The following is a 10,409-nucleotide window of genomic DNA, read 5'->3' on the forward strand; positions in this document are numbered from 1 at the left end:
CCCACGGGGTGCCGGCCTCGCGCCAGGTCAGATGCTGGCCCCAGGAGCCTGGTGCTGGGTCCGTGGGGGTGTCCCCAGGTGCCAGGGCAGGAGGTGGGCACGAGGACGGAGCAGGCTTCAACTGAAGTCAAGGGCGTGGGCGTCCGGTACCTGCAAGTTCCCTTTGCCGCTTCCTCCCTCCCTCTCTGATTGTGGGTTTAATCCTGGGGAGGAGACGCTGGCAGATGGGTACTAGCGCTGGCTCCTCAGCCCAGCAGGCGATGGATTTGCTTGTCGCCGCCCCCATCTCAGCAGCGTGTCGCCTTGGGAATCGCCACGTGCGGGAGGCTGTGGGGCATGTGAAGACGGGGTGGGTACGGCGGGGAGCAGGCGGCGCGATGTGGCGCTGCTGTGACGAGGCTGCTGCCGTCCTCCTGTGCCAGGGGACCCCCAGCAGCCCCCAGCCCCAGGCACTGGCGGGCGGCCTCGGCATCACCCCGGTGCCCGGTGCCCGGTGTGCAGGGGCTGCCGGCTGCCCGGCCCCGCTGCCCGGCCCAGCGCCGTGCTGTGCGCTTGGGGCCCAGTTCAGCAGGGGACGGGGCACCCGTCACGGGGAGATGGAAGCAAAACGCCGTGCCCGAGAGCTGCCATGTCACCAGGCCTCCGTGGCTCGGTGCTGCTGCTATCCAGGCAGAGGAAGGCTGCTGCTCTGTCGGGAGATCCGGCTCTGAACCGCTCTCGGCCACCGACGCTGCGCCCCGCGCTCAGGGCGCGGAAGGGCCGTGAGGGAACGAGCTCCTGAACCCCCGTTCGGGCTGCGGCTGGCGGTGGTGCCAGAGCCCCCTGTGCTGCCGGCCGAACGAGCGGGGGGGGGCTCCCCACGGCCACCCACCGCCCCGCCGGGGCCCCGAGGCGGGCTTTGTGCCGGGCCGCCCCGGCCCGGAGCCCGCAGGCCGCTGGAGGCGGTCGGGGAGGCCGGCGGGTGGCAGCAGAGCTCCACAGCAGCGCCAGCGGCGCGGTTCAGCCGGGCGGGGGGCTCCCAGCGGCCGGGCAGGGACGGGGAGCCTCCGCTGCGCCCGGCCGGCAGCGCCCCTTGGCCGGGGGAGCAGGGCCGGGGGGAGCCCCCGGGGCTGCCCCACAAACCCCGGCCCCTGCACCCAGCGGGCAGGCTGCCGGGCCGGCCCCGCGTCTGAGCACCGCAAGTACTAACACAGCAAGCAGGGTGTGAGATGAGGAGATTTTCTACGGCGTGTGGCTCCGTGTCTTCGTAAACAGCACTGGGAGGAAGGCTGGCTGCCATTTGGGGTGATGGCACTCGCAGGAAGCTACAGAGCGCGCGGCTGGCTGCGGCCTGCCTGGGGCTTGCACCGGTGCCCACAGGCAGACAGAAATCCCCGGCTAACCGGGCGAGCTGCGATTCAGCTGGCGGCACCCCGGTGGCACACGGCTGCTGTGCCCGGCGCCCAGAAACCTGGAGAAAACCGGGAGCCCAGCGGGGCTTGGGCACAGGCCCTGCCCTTCCCTCGGCCCCAGCCCCGGTGCTCGGTGCTGCTGGCGCCAGGAGCGAGAGCACCGGTTTCGGTCTGAAAACCAACACCGTTACCAAGGCACGCTTGTTTGTGTAGCTAAAAAGCCAAAGTAATGGAGGAGGACCTCATTTGGCAGGAAGGATGCTATTAATTTCAAAGAAGGTTGTAACAAGAGTAGGAAAAATCACCATTTCCAGCAGTAATAATTACAGATGCTGGATTTTTCTCCATCTGAAGATTTTAATGACTTCTAAAACACAATTGATTTTTTTTTTTCCCCAGAAATCTGAAGCCTGGAAAGATCTTTTTCCCCAGTCTTCCATTTCCTTAGAAAAAACCTGTAGGACACAAAGTGAGATGTTTGTGGGGGACCCGCCACACCTGGGGACCCAGCTGCGTGCCCAGGATGGGTGGCTCTGGCTCGCACGTGCCTTTGTTTCAGGGACCAGCAGTACACGGATAACGTCACCTGTTTGGGCAGGGGACGTGCACGGAGCTGCCGGGGGACGTGCCCACCGCTGGGCAGAGCTGTGGCACGCAGTGCTGCTGGGTGCCGCGGTACAGCACCAAACGTCTTGCTGGGGAGGGCTTTGGCCATGTTCCGCCTGAGTTAAACCTGCCCTTGCCCATCCAAGGCCGGCCGCGCTCTCCCACTGCCCTGCCGCCCCGGGCTGCGGTACAGCGATGGGCACTGGCGAGTTATGGTGCATTGGACCAAATTTTATGATGTTTGCAAGTCAAAAAAAAACGAGGCCACGCATCCTCCCAGAAGCGCTGAAAGCATGACTCACGGTCCTCCGCAGCGCTTGGTCGTTAGCAATTTAAAAGCAGATGATTAATCAGGAATGTTTTCCATATCCATGCTCTCAGGAGCCGCCCCCCCGGCGGGAAGGCTGTGCCCCGCTGGGCAGCCCAGGCGTGACGTGGGGAGGTGTGGGGACGTGCTGGGGTGTCCCCGGGGCTCCCCGCTCCCCCATCACTCCCCATCTGTGGGGCGCCCGGGGAGCTGGGGCTGGGGGCTGCGGTGGCTGCAGGGTGCGTGGGGAGGTGTGAGGGGCAGGAGCTGGGACGTGAGCGCCGAGATGCCCGGAGATGCCCGGAGCCGGGAAGTGATGGGCCCTGGCCACCGGGAGCATCCTGTGCACAGGGAAATCTCATCGTTTATCCCTGGGAAGCTGAGGTTTTGTTCAAGGAAAAGCACGTAGCGCGTGATGAGCTCAGTATTTCCAGTTGCCCGCTAATGAAGGACTGACTGATAGCAGAAAACACCGAGGCAGAGGCATTGCTATCGGTGTGACATTTCAGCCCTATTAGCCAGATTAAAAACGAGACGCATGGTGCAGCCGAATGCATCTGTGCCAGAAGCTCGGGGCATAACCTCACCTGGGAGCGGGGGTAAGCAGCGGGCGGCGGGGAGGACGCGGGGAGGAGGGGGTCGGGCTGTCCCGGATGCCGATGTCTGCTGTGCTCGTGTCTTCAGGCGGCAAGATGTTTCCCACCTCACCTGTGCTCAGGATGGACTTCTTAAAAGCAGGGCTAATGATGATCAAGGAGGACAAGTGCTTCAAAAGCAGCTACTGCAGAGGGCCCGTGAGCTGTGCCAGCCCCTCCGACTGTCTGCCGCCCTCGCTGGGGAGGGTTCCTTCCTGCTTTTCCTCTCCAGGGGCGTCAGTCGCTGCAGGCACCATGCGTCAGGGCTGGGGCACCAGCCTTGCTGGAAGCCCCCGAGCCACGGGCTGGCAGGGCACAGGTAGCTCTGACTCCGTCTGGAATCAGGATTTGATCACAAACAAATCGGTTCCTTCATTGCTTTTCCACGGGAGCCAGGTTTACAAGATCATGTATATTAATAAACTCAGATCTCTCTAAAATGTAATTACAAAACCTCACTTCTGATTCGTTTTGTGCAATGTAATTTGACATTCTCAGAGCAGAAGCATTGTTAAGAATAGCACATTTCAGGAACAAGGGTGAAAAACTTCCAATGTCCTCTGACAGCTGACAGCTTCTCCACCAGGCCACACACGGGTGCTGCCCAAATTCAGAGTGGTGAGGGCAGCCTTCTGCCCCAGCGAGGTGAATGATCATATTTTGAGTCACGAAGCCAGCAAGGCCCAGCCAGCTCCAAGGCACATTTATTTCTGGGTGTCCAGACTTTCCTCCATCCCTCCAGCCTGTCGAAATGGCTCAGTAAAATGTCCCGAGGTTGTGCCAGAAAACTGGCACTTTCTCCCCGAAAGCTCCCACCCAGCCCCAGGCTTTGCCGTGCTTATGCAAAGAGGAGCATTGCTCACATGAAGATGCTCTTGTGACTTACCTAAATCATCAGAGATATTTGTTTCCTCAACTGAGAAACAAATAGCTCACAGGGGATCAAACTGAAGAGAGATTTTTTTTTTCTAATTTCCTGCATATTTCCTACAGAAAAGACAGAAACAGTGACACTGATTACTTGTTACATCATTAATATTTAACAGCTTGCCATAATAAAATATTTAAACTCAAATATATTGATTTTAGCACTTTAATACAGTTGCAGCACAAACAGGATTAGCAAGGTCTCATATGCAGCACTTTAATTAAATCCATAAAGCACACTTTTTTAATAAACTTGCACGCGAAGCTTAATTTCAAGCAAATGCCTGCAGGCAGGCAGGAGGGAGGCTGTGCAGGACCGCGGGTGCGGAGTGACCCCAGTGTGTCCCAGGTCTTGCTTTCCTGTTCGCACTCCTTTTCTCCCATCCATCTCCTGCTCTGCTCCTGTTTTTAAAATATTTAAGGAGCGCTTGTTTGCGATGTCAGTCCCTCTCTCGGGAGGCTCCTCAGGTAACCGGTTTGATTGGCACAGGATTTGAAGCCAGTTACAGGTTTTTGAGGGTTTCGTGGGAAATGCTTGGTTTCTGTGGGAAGGGAAGGTGAAAACAGCAGCTGCTGAGTCCCAGGGGCTTTGATGAGAAATGGGTGGTGGTGACACTTGTTGGGGAAACCAACCACAGAAAATAATTAAATAGTGTTTCTGGAGGAGAAGCCCTGTTGTGGTCTTCGACCAAAAGGCTCGATAGTGACCCTTCTGCTTCAAACTTGTTGAAAGAAGAATTAAATGTTGAAACGAAACCCCGGCAGCTCAGCCCTGGTGCGCTGTGCCCTGTCTGTGGGCGCCCTGCTGCGTGCCGGGGTGCCCAGGGGTGGTCACCGGGCAGTCGGCCCGCAGTCTGGGCAACTCGTCTTTTTTTGTGAGCTATCGGTAAGAGAAGACCAACATATTGTTTCTGTATTGCTGTGCTATCGTGTAAGCAACGCACACACACGTTCACGTACACGTGTAGCTGCAGAGTCACGTCATGGCTTGGCAGAAGACGCAGCAGCCCCGTGCCCCGGCCGCTGCCAGGTCACACTGTGGCTGTGCCCACGCGGCGCAGATTGGGGCAGCGCCGCCGGCACCTTACCTTGGGAGCAGCTCATGCACGCAGAGAGCTGGGGAACCTCACCCAGAGCTTTTCCAGGCTGACTAATGGGAAGAGCAGCGATGCGGCCCAACGTGGGCTGCGCACGGGGCAGGTGATGCTGGCAGCACGTAGCCCTGGCTCTGGGCCTGGAGGTGCTCCTGGGGAGGGATGGGAAGTTTGTCTGGCTGCAGGACCGAAGGAGTTTCCCTCCTTGAGCGTGACCTAAAAACCAGCTTGTGCCCTTGGCTGGAGCTCCCAGGATGCTGGGGTTTTATTTCAGCATTTTCTGGTCTAACCATGGGAGGACATCACCAGCCAGCCCTTCTGAATGCCACTAATCTCTTCCCATATTGCATCTTCATATCATTAGAAAAATTACCTTCTGGCATAACTAAGTGGATTGGCCTCTACATGGAGGCCCCTGCCGAGTCCCTAGGCCATTTGAGATAAGTTAGCACATTTGATTTCTGCTTCATTTTGCAGTGCTTAGCTTTGTGCAACAGCCAGCTGGGAGAAAAATAATAAAGGGAAACAGAGAGAGGAAGCAAAACCTTATTGTCACTGTTCATTGAGTTGCTACGACTTATTTTTACTATCAGAATTATGTTTCTGTTGGTTTCCTTCCCTTCTGCCTCCAGCCAGCCGTGTGGGGGCCTGCTCGCACGGATTGCTCGTGGTATTTATCACGGTGAATCAGTGACCTGCCCAAACCCTGTCTTCCAAAGGGGCTCAGGTCACACGTGCCGGAGGGACCTGTCCCCGTGCATGCAGCTCTGCCCATCTTGCAGGCTCGGTGCTGGCAGAGCCATCCTGCTTCCCCGTATCCACCGTGCAAATGAACCTAAAACCGAGCCCCTTGAAACAGTGTGTGCCCAGCGTGCACAGGCCTGGGCAGGCAGCCTGGGCGGGCAGGGGGTGGCACTGCCTGAAAAATGCAGATTGGAGCTGTTGGTCAGGAAGCTTACTGCAGAAATTGGACCTGCTCTGAACTAGCAATCTGTATTTAGCTGTATTTAGAGAAGTGTGCAAATGGCTTTATTTGGGAATATACAAAGATGTCTGTTTAAAAAAAAAAAAAGAAAAAGAAAAGAATAGCAACTGTACAACTTCACATTTTTAGTCTTGCTCTTGCCAAGAGCGTCTTCTGGTTTAATGTGATCATTTATAATCTGAAGGCAGAAGTCTCATACAATTTGATTTACAAGAAACAAGTCAGAAATAAATTTTATGAAGCTGGAGAGCTGTGAAATGTCAAACGCAAATGAATTGACTGGAATGAAAGGTGGCCTGGGACTTGTGACCAGTACCTGTGTGTCCCTGGGGCTGGTCCCAAAGGCTGCTCAAGGCTGAATCAATTAGTGGTGCCGAGCCGTGCAGGTACCAGACAGTGCTACCGGCACGTAGTATCTCCTTTGTTATCATCTGCTGAATCAGGACAAGTGAAACGGAGATATATGAACCAGGAGGCACCTTCTCATCTGATATCTGTGGGATTAGTTTAAAGATAATTAAGTGTTTCACATGAAGTGCAGCTTTTGAGATTCACAAACCCTCTCCCTATGCAACTGAGGAAAGCAAACTGCAACCTATTTATCACAAGCCAGCTTTAAATTAAGTGCGGGGAAGAGCACAAGGAGGGTTCGATGAATGTTTCCCTTTCATATTCTAAGCTTTTATTTCTGCAGGTCCTTTCAGTATCGAGTTTTGATGAAGTACGGGGCCATCTTCTGCATATGTCTTTAGGCAAGTCATGCTCACCATGGCCATGCTCCACGGAGGGTCTGAGGAAATATGCAAAATAAATGTTATGAAATGAACATGATTAAATTTTCTGACAGTGGTTGCCATGATGTTCAGAAGTGCATGAAATGAATGAGAATTGTTCATTGTTTTGTTATCTATGCCAGGTTGCCAAGGAGGAAGAAAAAAAAAAAGATTTCCTGAAAATTAAAATAATTTTTCAATAGGTTAGATAAATATCAGTACTCTTGAAGAGGTGTTTGGGCAGGCAGAAGCAATATATCAATTATAACACCGGAAAGCTTACCGGCACGGGGCGCGGGGCCGGGCCGATCTCCGTCAGCCTTTGTGGCAGCTCCCTGCCCTTCGGCCACGGGTCCGCCCGGGCGCCTCGCCGCGGTTCTGGGGTGTTTCCTTCCCATGAAGAGCCGGCCAAACCCCAAGTGCGTTAAAACTGAAAGTGAGTTTTGAATGCGGCCCAATATTTTGCGTGCAATACTGGATCGTTTGCAGTTTGCCTGAAAGCAGAGAAGTAGCTCCTGACTGCACTGGAAGTAAGGAGACGGTAACGCCGGGATCCGTCCTTTATTCTGGGAGGACGCTGAGCTAGCTGGGCTAGCTGTCCTCATGCGTCAAATGGGAGGCCCGAAACGTCCCGAGTGCCGCGCTGGGTGCGTGTGTGGGACCGGCACGAGGGGCACCGGCTGTGGGCACGGCCAGGAGGGGACCGGCCCCGTCTGTGGGGCGCTGCGGGAGGGCCGGGGCAGGCAGCGGCCAGCCAGGCACCGGGCCCTGCGGGCTGCCGGCCCGGCCTGCAGGTATCTGGCGGCCTCCTCATTTCTCATCACTGAACGGAACCCGGCAGTGGGCAGCGCGTGCCTTTTCCACGTGCAGGTTTTAGTGGTCACCGAACGCTTGCTTGCTAGGACGTGGATAAACCTCACCCGGCCCCTCTCTGACTCCGTTAGGGTGACTCCCACAAGCCCAGCAAGAGAACCAAACCCCAGCAGGCCTGGCATGGAGCAAAGAGGGTTTACGCCGACCTGCTGCAGCTCATAGACTCTTCTCAAAACAGTTGTTGAAACTGAGACGCGTCTCCATTGTGTGTGCTCCCTGGGGCAGGCTGAGGAGAAGGCCCCGCTGCGGCTGGGAGCAGTTTGTTTTGCACGGGGGGCCCTGATGTGTCTGTACGACCTCCTGCTGTGCTGCAGGCTGTTGTTAATGGGCGTGTTTGTTCGTTGTGGCTATGACAGTGCTCAACATTTTTTAACGACTCCTATAAAAGATTTAAGGGAAATGGAGAAAGGGAAAGTATATTGGACTCAGACGCAAATATCAAGCCTTGAAGATTTCCAATATTGTTTTCCCTTCTGAAGGGAAATTGTGGTGAAGCTTCCTCTCTTGTTCACTGTGGTTTGCAAAGACTCTGAATCTGCTCCTTTCTCCTCTGTTTCTTGGTGCACAGATTCATCTCACAGCCACAATTCAAGGCCATTTACCTTTTCTTTGCCCTCTGCTTTGCACTCTGCGAGTGTCTCCAGCAGCCCCGGGCCAGGTGGGGCTCACTGCTAATAAATCTTTAATTCCCACTCCCCTGTGACCTAGGGATCTGCTTTCCTCTGCTTTCACTAGGATGCTACTCCATCTATGCAGATTTGCAGTGAGCTCTTGTTCTCATTTGTAGCTTGCCAATAGCAAGGGGATTTGTGTAAATAGGTCATATATCACAAATAGATCTGTGCTGGGAAGCAGAAGCTTTTAAGGTTATGGAAATTTTTTCTGATGCCTCTCCATGTAATTGTTTGTGGTGGTTTGCGCTGCAGCAGGAGAGGGAGGTGAGCAGGACGGCTGAGGTCCAGGGAAATCAGGCAGGTTGTCCACCAGAAGCTTTGTGTGTCTGGCTTTTGGGAGCTTTGCTGCTCTGGGGTTGTCACTGTGGGCATCCCCCCGTCTCAGGTGTCCCACATGCCGCATGGTCACACTGGTCCTGCCCCGAGCCCGCACATACCTTTTCTGTCTGCAGCTGTGGAGCATCCCCAGCCTCACTGCCCGTGCCTCTGGGGCAGAGCACCCAGCGCTGGGTGTGACGGATCCACAGCTGGGCTCCCACAGCACCTGCAAGCCCCATACCCACCTCGTGTGAGCCTGCAGAAGAGGTGTCTGGGGACGCGCTGGGTGCTGTTGTCTCTGACACTGCACGTCTGCGGGCTCGGTTCACAGCTGGCACCTCTGTGGAGTGCACCGAGCAGCAGCGCCCGAGACCTCTCCAGGATTTCACAAGCAGGGGCTCGCTGAGCACCACGGGATCCCCAGGAGCTGCAGACGGGTGCCCGCGTTGTAGCTGCAGGAAGGGAGACGTCGTGTTCAGAAAATAACCAGAACTTATTTCAGGCGGACACATCCCTCACCTTTTAAGAGATGAATGGTTTGTTTTCACTGGAGTGATGCTGTTTTTAAAGTGGAGTATCCAGCTAACAAGTTCTGAAAAGCTTGAGCTAGTTCCTGTCTTCCAGTGTGATACTTGAGCATTTGTGAAAAAAGCTTAACTTGCAAAGTTACACTGACATTGTAATGCTTGCATATCTAATAAACCATGGCTTCTTTAAGTGAAAAGTAGAGATTTTCATGGAATGCTACCCTTTTCATTACTGCATACATCTTAGATTTAATTTGGCATGGGACGCATCAACCTTGGCTTTTGGAGACAAGGTTAGAATCTGCAGAGCATGAAAATGAGTTCCTCTAAACACTTTTTTTTTTTTTTTTGTCATTTGCTACTCTACTGGGTGCAGGCTTTGAAAGAACGCAAGAACAGGAGTTACATTTTACATAGTCTGGCATGAAATTATTACAGGAGCTGCATTTCCTTTTCTTCAACGGAAACCATCTTTTTTTTTTTTTTTTTTCCCCAAGAAGAAAGAGCAATTGGGGCCATAGAGGAAAGCTGCAGCTAGTGTGCATACATTTTACTGAACACATTTTGAAATATTCTCTTGTTCTGGAGAGCCTACAAAAACCTTCTGCTCCTCTTTGGAAAATTTGATTTCCTTATTGTTGCCAGATTATTGCTAAAAGGAGACGTTAAAAAAATGTCAAGGCTTTTGGGTTAAACTGCCTCTTTGGTCGAGTCTGTTTTGGGCATTTTGCTGCTCTCTGTCCTGTTGGGGCTGGGGGGAGCACAGGGTCCTCTGAAAGCCCCTGCGGCAGCACGGGCAGAGGGGAAGGCAGAGATGGCAAAAAAAAAGGAAAACAAATAAAGATGGATATGAAACAAAAGGCTTTGGTCTGTGGAAAGAAAATAAAGCATCAGTGCTGGCACGCTGCTCCCACCCCTCCATCTGGCGCCGGGAGCTGCTGAGCAGTGCCATGGGGTGGGAAGGCGCCGCGGCTGCCACTGCTCCTGCGGAGGTGGCACTGGCTGGCCAGGGCCGGGCTTCTCCTTGCCATGGCCCTAAGCGAGCAGGAGAGAGCTGTGGGGCTGTCGGACCCCGCACGGCCCCGTTCCTGCGTGCGGCACCGCGCCTCCGGCCTCCAGCTCCCGGAGCGCCCGGGCTGCCCTCGTGCGCAGCCGCAGCTGCTAACGGCGGGGGGGCAGGTGGGAAAACTTTTGGAAGTGGGGGGGGTCGGACAGCTAGGGTAAATTGGTTGCTTTTTTACATGCCGATTTTACTCCATTAGCTTTTAATGAAGAGAGACTGCCTTGTGCCCATCTCAT

Source organism: Anser brachyrhynchus (genome assembly GCF_964034855.1).
Source record: "Anser brachyrhynchus genome assembly, chromosome: 5".
NCBI classification, from domain to species: Eukaryota; Metazoa; Chordata; class Aves; order Anseriformes; family Anatidae; genus Anser; species Anser brachyrhynchus.